Raw genomic sequence first — 20,242 nt, forward strand, 5'->3', positions numbered from 1 at the left:
AAAAATTAAAAAAAAATTAGATCTGCTGAACTCTCATTTCTTAAGTATAGAAAATATGAGAAGTTTTAAAAGCATATCTATTTTATATGTTATATTTAAACATCTTAACAATTAAATAAAGCTTTATTTATTACCTGATATTCATTAACCTACAGACACATTGTTATCCATAAACCTTTCAAAGTATACCATAACCATACTTTCATTTTAATGTTCCCAAACGCTTTTATTCTCTCTCTATATATAATATCCAGAATCCCAACAATAGAAAGATAAACACTTTCTTTTTTTTAATTTTAATAAAATTGGAATAAAGACATATGTATATACTAGGCATAATGAGACAGGAAAATCTATCATAATTTTCTTGAAAAGAATATTCCAAACTTGAATGTTCTCTTTCTTTACCGTATGCTGGCTGTGTATTTTTTCTTCTACTTTTATATTTGAAGAAATTCACTGACTTAAGAAAAATTCCAGAGCTGCAGCTCTCCATGTGCCACTATGTGTTCCTATGGTGAGACTGGGTGGCATAGATGAAAAGCAACAGTGGCAATACACCTTTGTTTGGCTACATCTTTGAAAGCAGTGTCTACTTACTGAGAAATCATAAATTCTGTTAAGTCTGAACCCATGAGTCCATGTTGGCAATTAAATCCCCAATTAAAACTGGGACACACAAGACACACTGAAAACTGATTTTGTCATGGGCACTATTCCAGATACTCAGCATATAGTAAGTTCAAAATCTACAAATTCCCCACTGCAAGGAGGAGGAAGTCCAAAAGCACACAAGGAAACATATAACAGGAAAGGACAAATAGCAGGAAAGAAATGATAGAAATCAAATAAAGTGGGTCAACAAGTCACTTTAAGGACATGACCCTTGAGTTTGATTGAAAAGGAGCAATGATTTAAGGGGGAGACATGGAGCCACAGGTAGAGAGGGAAGGAGTGTAGCAAGAGTTATAACAGAAAGTGAAACATTCTGGATTCTGGAGATTTATAGAAACAAAGGGGCATTTTATTTGGTGGAGCAGTGGGTTAGAGATGGTGTGTTATGTCAGACCACGAAGCGAACAGTAAGAAAATGGTAGTTTATCCTGATGGCAATGAAACGTATCTATAAGCAGGTGAGGGTACATGATCTGATACATAGTAGATACTAATGTAATTCTGATGAAAAAATATAAGTGACACTTTATTGTTGTGCTTTGTTTTATGCTATATTAATGCTTTCTTTTATAGTTTATATTTATGTTTATATTATCTCTGGTTAGGCCAGTTGCTTTTTCTCATAATAATATTTGGTTGACATTCTAATCCCAGAGAAAAAGTAATCTGAAATAAATATGAAAATATTACTGGCATGTAGTTATAAGGTTGGATTCACATAAGAATTCATGCTACTCTTGTAGCATATTTAGCTCAATATTTAAGTTTTTAAAGATAATGGCTACTATTTACAGATATCATAGTTTTAGGGGTATGATCAAAACATTCCACAAAGTCTGCAGGTAGGAGAATCTGCCCACTGCAAGAGGGTAACTGAAAGACACAAGAGATGATACTTATTGCATTTGAACGAATACAACATTAAAGTGACTGTATCTGTCTTTTAAATTTACGTGATATATATTTTTTGTTCCTAGCAATAATGGAAATCCAGAAATAAATCTTTTATGACATTTCATGTTGTAGAGAGTTTGGAGGTTCAGAATTTCATCCAAATAATAAACTGGTACTCCACTTTCAAGTCATTATGCTCATAGAATTCCTATGAAATATGCTTCTTTATTGATTCATGTTACCCTGGGTTTCCCTTCCCTTAGTGAAATCATTCTCAATCCTACCCAAAGTAGTTCATGCTCTGTCACTCCAATACACTAAAATGAACTCTATGATTCTGCAGGTCTAATTCCAGGAAGGATATTAGGATGCCTTTTATTGGTAGTTCTTTCTAGAGTCTCTGAGAGATTGTGATATCCACAGCTTGGCCTCTTGTCTTCCATACACAGGACAAAACAGGTTGCGAGATTAACCTCTTCTTAAACCCAGGAAATTTAAACTCTGATAAATAAAATCTGATCAAGATAGAACATACTTTCAGTAGAGACTAAAATCTATTTAATTGATTTTTTAAAATTTCTATGACTGGATTTTGACCTTCTATTCACGTCTAATAACACACTTTTTGTTCCACGTAGGCAGTTTGTTCTTGAAAAATTGCCAGAATCTCAGTTACTTCAAAACATCTCTATGAATTTTAAGATGACCAAATACCACTTCTTATATTTTTTTCTAATAAATGCCATAATAAAATCAAGCAGCTGAAAATCTAGGTGTAAGGAGCCCTATAAACATTCTTCCTAGGAAAATATGTCCACTCTGGCAGAGTGAGCATCTTTGATAAAAGTTTGCAGGTCATTCTCAGATGGATGTGAGCATTGAAAATGACTTTCTGCATGAAGGGAGAATATTATACTTGGCAAGAGCTAACCAGTACACACAGGATGTGGAAAGAAAATATTAGTGAAATGGGAGAATAGCACCTGGAAAAGAGGTGTATCTTGCACTCTGACAGTGGCCACAGCTGCTACTCGAGTGACTTGAAAAATAACACAGGAAACAGGAGAGAATGACCTAATGTTCAGCCATGTCCCCACAGAGGAGGGCATCATATGTGATTTTAACCACACCACCTGAAAAAATAGGCTCTATTTAGGCTTATCTATTTGTATCAAAGTATAGGGAAGAAAATTTAACAAGAAGACCACCAAAAAAGAGACGAATTTTCTGAGAAGAGTTTTGTAACAATAATGTGAGAAAATTCAGAGTGAGAGGTATGGTCTCTTCAGAAAGTATTGATCCAAGTTGAATACATTACAAGTGCACCCTTCATAAAAGATCCCTCCCCCTTCCTTCTATCCTTTCTTCCTTTTTTCTTTCCTCCCTTGATGCTTTGATGATAACTAATAATCTATTTGCCAGGAAGCACACAGGAGTAATATCCAGATTGGTTTTCTGTACCTGCATTAATAGAATCGCAGTGAAAGTCCTAAATCAAGGCACAGATTCTTTGTCCAATCTTTTCTCTCATTGTCCCATATTCTTCTTCCACTGTAGTCTCTAATTGTAGCATCTTCAAGTGCTTTCTACTTTAGTTATCTGCATTTACCCAGGTTCATCAATTCTCACAAAAGTACAGACATTAGAACTCAGATAGGTTCATGGGAACTTGTAAACATGACAAGAAAAAATGAATCCTTAGAGACTGAAATGAAATTACAATTCAGCCTCCATTTACAGGTTAATTTTGCTCTATAAAAATTAATCTTTAAAAATATTAAACCAGATTCACTTTTACTTTTTATGGAACTCTCTATTTCTTATATCTAGAATAATAACTAGATCACAGTAAATACTTAAACATTCAATAGAATTAAATTGAAATACATGATATTTAAATATATTTGCTTCCTTCTCTTATTTTATCTTGAGTAATAAAAATATCTTCCTTAGCAGCTCCTAAGTGGCAAAGTGAATTACAGATTTGAGCTAATTTTCTAGGCAATTTGGTTACCCATCTATCTTCCTCCCTCATAAAATACAATAACAGACAATAATTATCCTTAAATCCCATTTTTTCAATTTTTTTATATTGACTTAATACAGGAGAATTTAGTGTTCATATGGCTTGGGAGAGATAATAGCTTGGATTTAGAAAATTCTAAATATAAAGCAAAGAAAATTGTGTGTGAAAAAATTAATCAAAGTAGAAAGGATGCCCTACATATGTTCAAAAATTATATTTTCAAAATTCCTTGTCAATTTGTGATACAACAGTGCATCCTAGTTCCTAAGGAGACCTTTAGGAAGTAAGTGTGAATCACAGAAGAAAGACCTTTCATGCTGCTGGGTGGAATGAGCTCATGTGGAGACTCTTGTACCTATATCTATACCTAAACCAGCACTGCCATAAAAAAGTGGTTCAGGATAGAGCAGCAAGGAAGGACAGGAAGGCTATTCCAGGCTGAGGAACAGCATCTCCAAACACCAGGAGGATTGCATATTGAGGAAAATAGAACCAGTACTCTGCATTTGGCCAGATTTTGAAAGACTGGGGACCACCATAGCAGTGTAGCAGAGTAGTAATTCAGTGTCTAATTGATTGTTTGATTGTCATGGAAAGGGAGTTAATGTCCCAGGACTTCTTCACAGGACGTGCCCTCAGCATCAGACCACACTTACACATATAGACAGAGCAGGAACTCACCACCTGCCTGATTCCAGAAATCACAGAGAGTTTCTGCTAAACCTTTCCTTCTGCATCACCATGTCACCTTGCTTTCAATTCAAGTTCAAGCTCTAGAAACACATAGAATAGTAAAATATTCTATTCCTCATTCTATTAATTACCTCTTTCCAACTAATAAATTTTAGAGACTGGGGGTTATGTCCGCAAAAGTCAGTCTCAAATAGATAGCATAGAATTGGCAGACTAGACAGGACCGGGTAGCATTTACACAGGCTGGCAGGCACAGGGACCCCAGACAAATGGACACAGGCAAACAGGGAAGGCACTCTGAAAGATGTAATTAAGGAAGTCATAATACAAAGGGATTTGAAGAATGTCTGATAATATGTGTAGCCTTAAACTTGTGAAAGATGCTGCTAATTTGGTTTATGGTTTTATTCCCCTATTCTACCAGGCCTTCTCTGTTGTGTAAACAGCAGAGCGTCTTGAGAGCAAGGCCCACTTGGCTTTCTATAGAGATGTCCTGCAACAGCGACTATATGCTGTAGATTATGTCTCTTCTCATCAGTGTGGCCTTCATGAACTGACTTAACCATTTGCTTCCTCATTTGTAAAGTAAGAAGTACAACAATAGCACCTTCCTCGCAGAGTTGGTAGATGGGTTAATGGTTTTAATGCTTGCAAAATTCTTGGAATAGGATCCGACATATGACACTCTAGAAGTGTTACCTATTATGATTCCACCCAGGAATTGGAGAAATCAAAGGAGTAACATGAATGAGGATAACAACATTATCACTGTTTTTCGTAAACTTGGCTACTTTATAATGTAATGCATGTCGTAATCTAATAGTTTTCTTAACTATTTAAAATATGACGTCTGGTCACTTAGCTTTAGTTTGTGCTGTGATATAAATATTTGGACAAGAAAACAAACAAAACAAGCAATAAATCAAAACAAATATAAATATCAAAGGACCCTGGCCCTTTACAAACTTCTACTTCCTAAGAAAGTGGACTTGATAGAATACTCATGCTCCATTAATGTGACAATGGATGTCTTATTATTGATTTTTATTTTATGTTGTATTGAATTTCGCCCCAGGATAGTCATTATACCTTAACTTCCCAGCAGAAGAAATTCCATTCTATTTGTAGCTCAGAAGGTCACAAATGAGTCTGGAAAATCTTCCCTGTGATTGTTAATTTGTGGAACCAACTTCTGGTGCAGGAGAATTCTGACAGAGATGGCTTGCACTGGAGGCCCCTTCTGCCTACATCGGCTGGATCAATCAGCACTCACATCCCTGAAGCACATCTACCAGTTGCCACAAGCATGACGAAGACCCTGGAAGAAAATATTCTTCCCCTCCTTTTCTCACCCTCTTAATGATCTGGGCAGACTCAGACTCAGCAGAATGTGGGGGAGTAAAGCAGAGGTGCTGCCATTTTCCTTTTCTGGGGCATTATGTGGGTGACAGGAGCTCTTGGTCATGTTGTGTTGGTTTCTCGGGATCATCAATAGCATCACCATGCTATGAATCAGAACAATCTAGGTAGGAGTAAACATAAACCTCACTGACAAAAGTGCACTTAACTTGAGCCTGGCCCTGAGTTTGAGTCCTTAGTAGGGCTACGGAAGACAAAAGAAGATTTCAAAAATATGCATACAGGTGGAAAAGGCCTGAAACATACAAGAATTTTGGAAACTAAGAAATAGCCAGAACTGGTTTAGTGACAGTAAAAATAATATTCTTAGAGTTGAAACAAAGTCTGAACGATAAGTTTAGGAAAGTGTAGGAAATGTTGTTGGAAGTATCGTAAGGACTTTCTGTCGTTTATCTCCAGCTTTTAATGGGTCTTTACTCTCACCATGGACCCCGGCGATTGAAAATAACCTGGACCACTTTTTCTTTAAGACCATTTTGAAATAAGACCTCAGACTGAGGCTTTAATGACTCTAAATTCATGTGACTTTAATTTTTAATCTATTTATTTCTAAATTTTTAAAGGTAAGTTGATTACTTACATCAAATGAGTAAAACATGTCTTTGCACAATTCACTATACACATGGAAAGGCACACATATCTTAATCTTATCATTTTTCTGTGTTTTTTTAAACTGATTTAGAAACATGTTTCATAGGCACAAAAATAATGAAACAAACACAAGTTACTTGGTAATGTTACTCAATTAGCAGATGGGTCACCTTCCAAATGATACATAGATCTTCCCTTATTGTTTAGTAGCAAGACTTCCAATGACTCAGTCAGAAAATACTCCTAGTGTCCTACTCTTGATGTTGTCTATGAATCTCAGCAAGTCATTGAATATTCTACTGTTCTTATCAATAAAATGAAGAGTTACATTATATAATCTTGCAACATGAGAACTCCACACTTCCAAATCAAAGGACAATTTAGTGGCAATGATTCAGACATAAGTCAATAAGATCAAACCAACATTTACAGATGGGGTTGGGAAGACTCATTTAACTGCCTATTTCTGTATTTAGAAGCTTGCACAATTTCTCCAACTCTTTACCGGTACAAAATTTTCTTGGTGTTCTCTCTTTCATCTTCTAAGTCAACACTGATGAATCTACTTTTCACTGTTATTATAATTACTAGAAAAATAATACATAACCATTATAAAATAGAATAAAATTAAAATATATAGGAAAATAGATTTTTCTTCTAAATATAGGACAATAATTTCTTAGATGTCCTTACATAAATTTCTTATTTATTTTGTTCACAAGCATGCACACATCACTTACAATTTTAGGTAGTTGTAAATATCCACATTAACTTATTTAATGATATATCTTAAAAATATTTCCATATCAGTACCTAGAATAATTATATTCTTTTAAAATACCAATCTCTGTTTGAATATTTCATAATTCTTAGTTTTCTTATCATCAATATTTGGTTGTCTTATTCCTGCATAAGCCTCCTTTATACAGATGACTTTGATAATTTACTTAGGAATCACTTAAAATGCAAGTACTTAATAAAAATTCACATAATTTAAATTTGAGTGAATATGAACACAGGTTTCTCCAAAATTATAAAAATTAATCAAGCCAAAATCACATACTTAATAAGACTTATTTTATAAAGATTTATAATTTTTTTTCAATCTGGCAGTACCAAAGTTACCTCATTGATATGACTTTCTATAATAATGGGCAGCTCTGAATATCTTTTTATATATTTATAGGTCATTAGTATTCCCTGTTTTTCTATGAACTGTTGTTTTTTTATTTCTTTTCCTAATTGTTTTTCTTTATTTCTATAAATGTTTAAGAAAATAGTCTTTTCTCTTGTTCTCACTTGATATGTCTTAACCAAGAATAGTACATTAATGTCTTAACATCATTAGTTATTATGTTCATGTCTCCTTGTATCTGTGGTAGTTTTTGTTTCATAGAAGTGTTTACCATGTTACTTGCTGCATAGATTTAGGTGTCATATCTTCTTTATTAATTCTACCTTTAAGCATGAAATATGTTTATCTTTGTTATATTTGATATTTTCTAATGGGAACTTCATTTTGTCCACTATCACAATTACTAATCCTGCATTATGAAAAGCATTACTTTTATATGTTCATATACTTTCATCCATCCATTATTTTCTGAAATTACTTTCTTTGTTTAGAGTTACTTAATTTATACAAAATATACTTGGGCCTTTATTTTTAAGCTAAATTTCACATTTTTCTTTTAATAGATGAATCAAGCCCATGAACATTTCATGATAAGACAAATATACACACGCACAGACACATTCCTTCTATTATTTATAGTTTTTTTATTAGTACATTACAGATATATGTAAACAAAAATTACTGTCATATATTCATATATGTACATAGCATAGTAGCACAGTTTGGTCAATTTCATTCCATGGTTTCTCCCTTTTTCCATCCCTCCACCCAACCCCTCTATACCTTCCTCTGCTCTACTGATCTACCTTCTATTTTCATGTAGTTCCCACCTACTTTTTTTTCCTTTATTTTTGTCTAGCTTCTGCAGATGAGAAACAAAATTCAAGCCTCAAAATTTCAAAATCTGTTTTTTTTTCACTTACCATGATGTTCTCTAATTCATTCATTTATAAGCAAATGCCATAATTGCATTCTTTTGTAATGCTGACTAATACTTCATTGGGCATGTATACTAAGTTTATGCAAAAGAACTAAAATCAGCCTGCTACAGTGACTCAGGCATGTCAATGTTTATAGTAGCACAATTCATAACAGTCCAGTTATGGGGCCAATATATTTCATCTTAACCCTCATAATATTTTTGAATGGTGTATATCAAGTGTGTTTCTTTTTCTGTTCAATATGGATTATACAGTCTTTGTACTGTTATTATTGACTTTATTGCATTTACTTGTTTATATTTTTGTTATGGTGAATATCTTTTTATACATACTTTTAGAAAATGCTTTAGACCAATGTTTCCTTATTCAAAGGTTCACTATGTATTCTATGTTTTCAATACTCTATTTCCTTCCTCTTGTGTAAAAGCAATTAGAGAGCTTATTCAACTTTGCAGTGTCCTGCATCCCTCCTTATCTTGCTATTTTTGGTGCATTATACCTACTTTGTTGCATTACATTTGCACATTAGGCTTCCACCTAGTTCTCACCTTTGTCTTAATCCTCAACTGATTAACATAAGCTCTTTTACTGAAGTGTTTCTTAGCCATCTGTGTATTGGCTGAAGTAGATCCTCAAGAAAGGCACATGGGTAAAGAATTCATAAATTATTTTTTTAAATTTATTTGTTTTAATTAGGTATATATGATAGCAGGGTGCATTTTTATTCATTGTACACATTTGCAGCACAACTTTTCATTTCTCTGGCTGTACATGATGTAGGGTGAATTCCTAAAATTATTATTATATGACTAAAGCTTTAATTTTTACAGCTTTTACACATAAAGAATATCTTGGATATATATAAAATTCAAGGGGCATACTGTTATACGGAGCTGCCTCAGAAACACACTTAGTTTTAATGTAAACAGAAGAGAGAACTTTATTGACCCGGCCAGGGGCTGTCACCCACTGGTAAAGACTGAAGCATTGGGGGAGAACAGCAGCCCCTCATGGCTTTCCTTGAGAATTTAAAGACAAAAATCACAGCTTAGTGGCTTTTTTCAGCATCGTGCAAGCAAGCCAACCACAGAAGCTAAAACAGCAGTTAGCAGAACCCGAGAGCCCTAAACAGGAATGGAATTTTCCAGATGAGGAGCAAGCAGGTTATCTTATAAACCGCACCTTGGTTGGAGCAGGTGTTAGACAACCATATCCTGAGCTTGATGGAGCAGGGGTCAGCGGGGATAAGAATCTACTTCAAAGTCATGCTGTAGCTCATGAGGACCACCGCCATATCCTGAATTGGGTACATTTTGTGGGGCACAAAGTATTAAAAAACATTTTTTAAAAATAAGAAAACAGCTTTTGTTTCTGTTTCTCAGAAATGGGTCATGCATTTTCCTCTTCACAGAAGCAGTAAGAGAAAACTAAGATGGAGTCTAGAACAGCTAAGGTGGGGTCCCTATGGCCACACTTTTCTGTTCATATAGCCACAGTGACTCTATCCCCACTATCCCAGTATTAACTTATTTGATGCTTAAAACTACAGCTATCTTATGACCTACTCACACGCACACTGCACACTTACCTATCATTTGCTACTGATATTTGTTCACAGCTATATTGATCTAACCTTATCTATGCCTATGTTTTTAACTCACTAACCTTCACTTATCATCTTATATTATCTAGTTCCTTATTTCCTAGGACTTAAATCTTATGTCTTACTGTTGCCTATCTATGTTATCTTACCTTATTCCTATAATCTATAAGCTGTGCCTATGACTTATTGATTGTATTGATCAGTTCACACCACAACAATTACATTTGTTTTATTGAGGGTTTTGATTTTTACAGAATTCTCTTCCTTTTTTAAATTTTTTTTTTGCCTTGTTTTGTATGCTGTTTCTGAAAATTCTGATGAAATCTAATTTGTTGCACTTTTACATTATTTTTTGCTCCTTTCTGATTCAGAGGTCCTGGTAATTTATATTTTTAAACTTTAAAGTCAGTGGATGAACAGTAGTATTTCTCAGAACTGCTGTGCCTGGATTAATTTTTCCAAGTATCTAATGAACTTTTATAATACACTCATGGTTGTTTTTTATTTATTTTGGTACCAGGGTTTGAACTCAGGGGCATTTAACCACTGAGCCACATCCCCAGCCCTTTTTATTTATTTATATTTTATTTAGAGACAGGGTCTCACTAAGTTGCTGAGCTTGACTTTGAAATTGTGATCCTCCTGCCTCAGTTTCCCAAGCCACTGGGATCAGAGGCATACACCACCACACCTGGCAACTGTTTTACTTTTTTGAAGTTAATTTATTTTTTATCTAAGAACATAATTTTTATCTAAGAACATAATTTTTATCTAAGAACATAATTTTTTTATTTAAGAACATAATTTTTGTGCATTCTTGTTTGCTTTCTTGATCTTTTTTTAAAAAATATCAGACTCAATTAATTGTATGCAGAGTCAATGAAGAAATCTTACTTGTTCAGTAGAGAATTTACAAACTTTGTGAAGTATTTGTACCTTGAAATATCTCTCTGGGGAGAACATTGTTAGAACTCATGAAAGTCAATCTTTAGTTTCTATACCTGAAACAAACTGGGGCACAGTTATTGAGGAGAGTACTGTTGCTGAAATGATGTAAATGGTCTTCAGTCACTAAATGCTTCCCATTAGGAAAGACCAGAACAAGACAGTCTATTAACATGCTTTGTAGATTTGGACATGATCACATCAACCAGAGAGCAACAGTGGAGCAATAGAAATTGATAGCCTATATGACAACACCAGGCAATGACAAAAGGTGTGCAGAACTTTTTTTTTTTTTTAAATACAGACTATACCAACACAATGGTAGTTTTTGCCTTATTTATTTATTAACTTGTATTCAAATCTCCTTAATTATTATGCTAAAATAATCTCCAAATGCTGGACATGTCAGCTCTGAATTATCTGCTATTCTTCTTGACCATCCCACCAATTCTGAGTACATGGATACAACTAAACATTCAAGATCATAACAAATAATGAACAAAATATTTTGCTACCTTAAAACAGAAGAGAGATCACATATTTATGTTTTATTACAAAAGCTTCCTTTCTTTCTCTCCCTGGCTTTGGGGCTTCTGCTTCTTCTACAACAGTTTGCAACAATTCTCTTACAACAATGGGAAGCACTTGCAGAGATGAAGACAACAGAGAGCAAAAGGAGATTTTTTTCTAACCTCAGTAAACAACAGTGCTCTTTGCCACTTTCTTCCTAGAAAATGTAGGCTCTCTACAGCAGATGACCTCAGGGACAACATTGATGTAATCCAGATTTATGTCTTCGGAAGCACCAGCCACCAGCATCTCTTCCCCACAGAGTTCTGAAGGGACTCATTAAGTTTCAAGATCCTGCTAAACAAGTATCACTGACTTAAATTTCCCACCATGCATGCTAGCTTCTCTGGTCCCTGTGGGATAAGAGCCACGAAGACTCCATGTGGAATGAAACTGAATTAGACCGTACCATCATTCCTGATGGGAAATTATCCTGAGAACAAGCAGTGTGATTTAAGGACAAAGGGTGAACATTCTAGGTAGGGGAGAATGTTCTCTTTCTGCTCATCTCTGAGTCAGGTTGTTATGGAGATCATAGATTCCTGCAAATCATTTGCTGGGAAATGAACCCTGCTCAGGGACATGCACGGGCAAGTGTGAAAGATTTTTATAGATTTATTGAGACTCCTGAGAGGTTCATTCTTACTTGGACCCAATATATGCTTTGCTGCCAACTAAAACTCAGTTTCCCCACATTTCGGGGAAACCTTACTGCTATATTTCACCTGGATGCATTTAGGTTCATTCATTTCTATATGAATTCTTTATGCCCCGATGCTGTTAAAACCTTACATGTAATTAAAACACATATTTCGATCTTTGTGTTGTTAAGCTGCTTTGCAATCTTTGGATTTAATTCTTACCAAAGATTTGACCTATCTATGATGAATGAGTAAAAGAGAAGAAAGAGATTGAAAGAATGGGTAGAAAATACTCTGTAAAAGATTAAGACTGAGAAAATATAATGTCGCAAAGCTTTCAGTGTCTCCTTTTGTGTAACTCCACCACTGTAATTGCATATAGTAAGCAGACATGATCATGGTGTGCCAACATTTAGTTGATCTTTTTTGCAGACTGTGTCTCTTAAAGGGATGTTGCTAGAAAGGCAAACTAACGAATGCTTTCATTTATCGGAGAATGAGTCCAATCTTGACTTTCTCACATTAGCATAGCTAATGTTGACAGATGTATTGAAGCACTAGTGATCCTTCATATAGTAATCTTATAAATGTGCTTCTTATTAAGAAAGTAACATACATGGCACTCCCTGTTTCTGAACGTGGCTCTCTTGAACCTCAAAGAGATTACTCTAGTAGTTAGAGGCTTTTCTTCTGTATTCTCTCAAAAATATTGACCAATTTTCCTTGTTTATTATATTAGCTCTAGCATTGTCACATAAATGTATATATGTATATACATCACACTGTCCAAGGGGGAAATTGTTTGAATTTTGAGATCATTCAGAATGAAATAAAATGTGACTGTTTAAATGTAAGATTCTACTACTATTCCTAAACCATTTCAAAATGAACTGCTATTCCATTCATATTTTATTTCAGAATAAAGTTTGAACTAAATATCTTCCAAAGGTCCCTTCAGGTAGCTAAGAAATGTTCTCCAAAGGTAATAAGTATCTATCTTTATCATTTTTTTCCCAGTCTTTGAAGACATGCAGCATATATTCCATTTGTTTTAAAAGTCGGAGATAAAATTTTCTTGTTGATGTTATCAGTATGACACTATTCCATGTTAAAATGTCATCTTCTTTTGTTCATTAAAAATATATCATTTTATGGTGGGAAGGTAATGGGGATGGGATAATATGGAACATTATTTGCTATACAACTATATTTCCCAATTTTTGTCCCCGTGGTGTATCAGAGAAGAAAGCATGTATTTTTTTAAAGAAAATTTATAGTTATTCCATGCTCCTAAACTAAAAACTATGGAATTTTTTTCAGAATAATTAGCCATTTCTATATCAAGTTATGCCCTTATATAAACAGACCTTCATTTTGATTGCAATTAGAAGATTATATTGTTAAGGGTCAGAAGGTATTTTCTGACATTAGCAGATATTTTCAAGGAAAACACAACTGATTTTCATCTTGAAAAAAAATCCAGTTGTGAAATGGTAACAATCTAGGTAGAGCGTATAGAATGATTGCGTTTGATTGACTTATGCTTTTCTACCTAAACTTCAGTGATGCCTTGAGGACAGACTTACCTTGACAACTGATCATAAAAAGATGATCATTCTTGGCAGGGGGAGAGGTGAAACATCTGGTTTAATAGATTTTGATGCACAAGCAGGGATGTCAATCACCTTTAGATTGGATTGTTTGGATGTGATGCTAAGTCGAAATTTGCAGATCTGATTATTAAAATGGGAGAGCAATATTTTGTCATGGCCATGGGGATAAACAGTATTTAGAAAATAGGGTAAATGCCAAAGTTTTAACAATGTGTATGTGTAGTTACTGGGAAACTCAATCTGCTTCCTTCAAAGTAAAGGATACTGTGCAGTCTTTCCCTTCATTCCCAAAATGATAGCATTCCAAGGAATATGGATTTTTAAATAAAATTTTGACTGGTGGTCTCGTATTCAGAATTCAAATTTGAGTGGATGTCTTACTTGAAGATCATCTACAAAAACTTGAAAAGCAAATCACTTTTACACAATATTGTAAGTCAACATTCAAGAAAGGTAAAGAAACTATTTATAAAAAATGTATAATATTATTTGATTATTATTAAAATGGGAAATATCAAGTGTGCTGGTTGAAAACTCATAGAAACAACCAAGTTTTCTATTTAGCTGCACTTTGTTTTAAATATCCTAAACATAAAATAAAGAATTTATCAAAATAATTAAAAGAGCTCATATTTAAAAGAAGTTTTAAGGATTCTAGCATCTTATTTTTAAACATTCTGCATGGAAGGAATTTGTTTAGGTAAAAAAAAAAGCATACTTTTCCCTTTAAAACAGATTTTAATCTTACTCTTGATTGACAAAATCATTTTAAGGATTCTAATTTCCAAGAATTCTATTCCCATGTATGTTAAGTAGTTTTGATTTACAGAATTTCTTCAAAGTTAACAGATGCATAAATAAGTCAACAAATGCATGTATGAGAAAGCAAGTCCAATATGTTAAAGTATCATAATTTTCAAAAGTGTAAAAACTGGTCTAAAGACTATCATTATGGTGATTCTTTGACTTTTCCCCTATATCTTCTGACAATCATGTTTCCTATTTCAAAGACCTTGTATATTTCTTTATCAGTGACTCATTCATTAATTCTCATTGCCCAGCCTAGCAGGCCCTGGGCCTCAGGATAAAGAGAAGCATAGTGAGGGTAGGGACTTCTGCCCTTGATTCATATCTATATCCCTAACATCTAAAAACTACTCAATAGATAATAGATGCTCAAAAATTTACAATCGAATAAAAGAATTAACAAAAAATGAATAAAAGGGAATTTTTATTTATAAGAATCTTACTCATTTTACAAAAGAAATAGATATTTAAACATATTCTGTTCATATAAGCAAAAAAGAGAGAAGCAGTAGTATTTAACTACTAAAAGTTGATAACACTTCACTATTTAACTTCTTAACATGGTTATAGAGTGGATATTATCCTTTTGTTCATACATTGTTACTTCCTATCTTGATGTGTAAAAATGTTACTTATACTATTAATTAAATGTTAGATATAGTTAGAGATATTCATGAAATATGTTTTAGAGTAAGGATTTGTAAGCTAGTTCTTAAAAGACCAAAAAGTAATATATTTTTTTTTTGTATTGCAGGCCAGATTATCTTTGTGACCACTATAAAACTCTGCCATTGTGTGTGGGAACAGCTGTAGGTGATATGTGAGTGTGTCTCTGTTTCAATAAAATTTTCACATTACAAATAAATGTGAAGTATCAGCTTTGGTACAAAGAGTGCTATTTGTCGACCCATCTTTTAGAATTAAAAAGGGTACTTTTCAAAGAAGTTCTGCTGGGGTAAAATTGCTGACAAATAGTCCTTCTTTGGGATTAGTTGTATTGAGATCTCTCTCCTAAACTTGTTGGGAATGCTCTGATTGTGAGCATTAGCATTAGCATCCTTGCTAAAGAAGGACTCCTGTTACGCTGATATCATTTCCCAGAACAATTCCCCAGGAGTATCTCAGTGCTTCCTCATTTTGTTTTACATTACAAACCTCTTAATTTTATTATGTCATTTTCAGCCTCTCTATTTCAATTTAGGCAAAACTCAGATATTCCCCATCCTTCAGTGATACCAATGAGATGCAATTTTGGTTCTATATAATATATTTTAACCATTTTTGAAGTAGAACCAAACAAAATCAAGGTTTTCAGTGTAATTTTATTATGCAGTAACTGCTCCTTGGGACTCTGTCCTCCAGATTCCAGTCAGAACAGTTAAAGTTGTTCTTGAGGCACACTGGTGAGCTCCAAGAAGCCTGCGATCCCCTGCCATGGTCACCCAGCCTGTCAGCTCAGGACTTTCCATTGGCTTTGCATTATTCTAAGTGAAAAGCATCTAAGCATGTGAAAGACCATACCAAAATTTTATCTGTATCCAAAACTTGATAATTGTCCCACATGGACAAAAAAATCCAACCTGCATCTTATCAAAAGAATTCCACATATGATCAGTTACCCTTATATCCTATTGTACAACTCTTTCCTGTCCTTGTATATTCTTTCTTTTCAGGTCCATATGTCTTCCTATCTTTGTCTTCCATAACAGCTAGACTATGTCAGAGAGTATCAAAAGTTTTGATTCTGGTATTATCTAACAAAATAGAGCTGGCAGTAACCTAATGCCTGACTTTTTGCTTCCCTCAGAGATGATTCTGCCTCTAAGTGTGAAGATAACACATGCATGCTTCATATGGTTGTATTATTCTTAGCAGACATCAGTGACCCCTTCTTTGCATTGAGAGAAGATAAAATGGAAGAAGACATTAACTACAGTAGGGCACTTAACAGGTAAGAATAACATGTTCAATCAAAACTAGAAGTTTTCAGAATTCACAGTTAAAAAATAAGGAATGAAATTAGTTATCACTATGTCTTTGTTTTATTTAATCCCTAATTCAAGAAACTAATTTTTACCTTGATCGTTATAATAGACAAGAACTAATCCTAGGATAACAAAAATTGATTAATAACCATGGTGTTATGGTGTGAGTGACCTGGATTTTATTTCTTGCTTTGTCATCTACTAGTTGGTTGTGACTATAAGCAGAACACATAATCTCCTATGTGTTGCATTTTGTACAAAAGAGAGAAGATAATATCTATTGATATAGTATTTTTATGGACACGAAATATCTTATTATAATTAAAGGATCTTATGAAGCACACTAAATAATCAGAAAATGTATTGTATACAACAGGGTTTCAGTGTTATTCTGAAGACCTACAGCTTTGATGAGATTCATCAATTCCTTTTGAGAGGTATTGGGGAGATTCAGGAGCATGAATAAGGATTCCTAGCCCCAAATCTGCAGGCATCTCTGTATTTATATAATATTCTGGGATTCTGATTAAGAGTTGGCTCCACAAATGGACATTTGTTAAGAATTTGAAAGTGATTAAGTAAAAAATAATAATGATTGTGAGATAGAAAACATATATTTGATTCAAAAGTTGGGAATTTACTACCTTTATGACCTCATGTTAACCAAGAGAATGGATCTTTCCAGTGTTGATTCTAATAATTTCTGCTTGATTAACTCAGAATGCAAAACAAATTTAAAGTGTTGTCCCCTATATTTTTACGTTCTAAATTTTACTAGCTGTTCTAAACCATTTGCTGAATTCTTCTTTGTCCATGGCAAGCCTGCTTTCTAAAGCTCCATACACTCTGGCATAAGGACACAGGCATCCATCCGTAGGAAAGCAGCTTTATTTTTATTCATCAACTAGTGTTCTAGGTGTAATATACTTTATTACCTCCAGGAGAAAGGTTTTCAAAAATAGTATCTGATTATTTATAGAATATATTGATTAAATACAAATTTTATTGTAGGGAAAGCATTATGAAGTCAATTAATTCATGCCAAGAGTAGTTCTTTCAGTCAATGTGAGTTATAGTTGCTGATAGAGTCTTATTCCTTATCCTCAGAGGCAGGCATTTTATCACAACACGTTAACTTATCATTGTGAACTCTATAAGAATGTGTATAGATCACCATTTCTTAAAAATTTGCATTGTCTCTAAATGAAATACATGCTCACTATCTGAAGACATTATTCTCCTTTGGGGCAACACTATTGAACTTTATCATCAATTTAAAACACATGCTAAAAAAAGTGAAGCTAATTAGCAGAAAGAATGTCTCAATTATGCTATCTCTTAAACTGTTTTTTAGTAATAATAAAATCAATAATTGCTGATATTGAGTCCTTATTACATACTGGTCATTATGTTCAGCAATTTACATAGCTCATTTCATTTAATCTTCATCTCTGTTAGATGATATTAGGTCTAGAGATGAGGAAAACTATTAGAAACACTTAAGTAACATAATGCATATCTTTTTCTTGGAAAAGGTGGGAATGGGAATCAGGATCAATCATTCTGCTTTCAGAGTTTGAACAAGGATCACTTTGATATTTAATTGTTTTATATCCAGCAGCTTGCAATAACAGGACATATCCAAATAGGAGTTTCTTTTACCGGACATCAGGGATTTACACTTCTCAAAATTAGCTGTCTCATAACTAAAGGACTGAAATTTCTGTTTCCATGGTGAACAATTGGTTGTAACTAGAAGTTTTCTGATAAAAAGTTATTTATGCCTTCAGCCAGATCATCAGATATGAATGGTCTTCTCAGAAAGTTGGATTCATTGCAGTTGGATGTTCTGTTGTGTCTATGGCTTCCAAAAGTATTTCATATTTTATGTGGGTGATTGCAAGGATGCAGGCCACTTTATCCCAATTCACCTCTTCTATAAAGGAGACTAATAATAGTTTTGAAATCTCAATCAGCATCTGTGTATATATGTCTGTGTGCCTGTGTGTGTGAAGGCATGTATAAACAAGAACATAAGTGGGTATGTGAAACTGATCATGCATCACTGAGTGTGTGTTCTTTAAAGCATGGTGATGTTGAAGTGATTACATGTTTTTTTGTATTAGTTACTAAGGTATAGAAGGAGATTTTTTTTTCAGAGAGTACCAGGACTCAGGGACACTTAACCACTAAGCCACATCCCTAGCCCTATTTTTTTTTTTTTGTATTTTATTTAGAGGTGTAGTACCTCACTTTTTGCTGAGGCTGGCTTTGAACTTGTGATTCTCCCACCTCCGCCTCCTGAGCAAGGGGGATTATAGGCATGCACCACTGTGCCCACTCAGAATGAGATCTTTTTCTGCTCTCTAGTAGCTGGATATTAGGGTATGGTGTACAGTCCAATAACTCATTTTATCTTTTCTTCCTCTCACAGTCCTGTCATTTACCGTATTTACCATGTTTCCTTACCTAATGTTTACTTAATGTATCTATCCATTTCTGTGGTGAATCTCATTTTTTTTTTACTCTAAGGAGAAAATAAAAAGTAAATGCCTAACTAAATAAATATATTTCCTGAAATGCAGCATTCTCTTATAAAACAGGAATAATAAAATTCCCTGGGAAAGCAGATGAAAGAATTTTGTAAATGAGTAAGCCTCATTCTCTTGAAGGAGTAATGGCTTCACAATCCCTGGATACATTTCCATGCTCTGTTTATATCTTTAGGATGAATTCCTGAGCTGTAGTCTTCATTCAGCACAATAAAAACGAGTATCATAAACAGTCACCACATGCCAGGTACTGTGCCAAGTGCTTTTTATGTATTACCAGCAGTTCTAAGTATAATGGCTCTTATCCCTATTTTACAGATAAGGAAACCCAGGCACAGAGACATAAAAATTACTTGTCTAATCTAGAAAAAAAAATCTAATACTTAATGAAGAGACTTAATACCAGTATCACTTTCATGCATTTGTTTTTGTAAAAGGAGATGTTAAAATTTTCCTTTGTAATAGAATTCTTGTTTTGTTATTTCACTATAAAAGTTTTTATGGCTTAATTTCAAGTGTGTGGTTTGATGTTAATATTGAAATATGCCATCCAAAGGCTTTCATTTTCAGTATCCATCAGTTAGATTCAAATATAATATTTGTTTAAATTTTCACCATTTAATTGCAAAGGTTGTAATAAAGTAGACCCCAAATGGCATGTATTAGAATGTTCATAGCACTATTTTTAATAGCCAAAACTATAAATGAAACAAATGACCACAAGCAACATAATTTCATCCTAAAGTTATATACTTATATAATAGAATGTAATACAGTAAGATGAATAGCCTATAACTATGTACAAAGATACAAATGCTCAGGAGGCTGAGACAAGTGGATCATGAGTTCAAAAACCAGACTCAGCAAAAAGCTAGGCACTAAACAAATCAGTGAGACCCTGTCTCTAAATAAAACACAAAACGGGCTGGGGATGTGGCTCGGTTTTTAAGAATCCCTGGGTTCAATTCCTGGTACACCCTCTGAAAAAAGAAAAGAAAAATGTAACTCCCAAACATAGCATCATGAGAAATAAGCCAGATAAAGCTAAAACAGTATAAATATATAGTATAATTCAACTTGTTGAAGGACAAAATCAGGTAATATCATTAGAAGTTTTTTTTTTTTTTTTTTAAAAAAGGCTACCTTTGAGTT

Source organism: Urocitellus parryii, chromosome 6, assembly GCF_045843805.1.
Source record: "Urocitellus parryii isolate mUroPar1 chromosome 6, mUroPar1.hap1, whole genome shotgun sequence".
Lineage (NCBI taxonomy): Eukaryota > Metazoa > Chordata > Mammalia > Rodentia > Sciuridae > Urocitellus > Urocitellus parryii.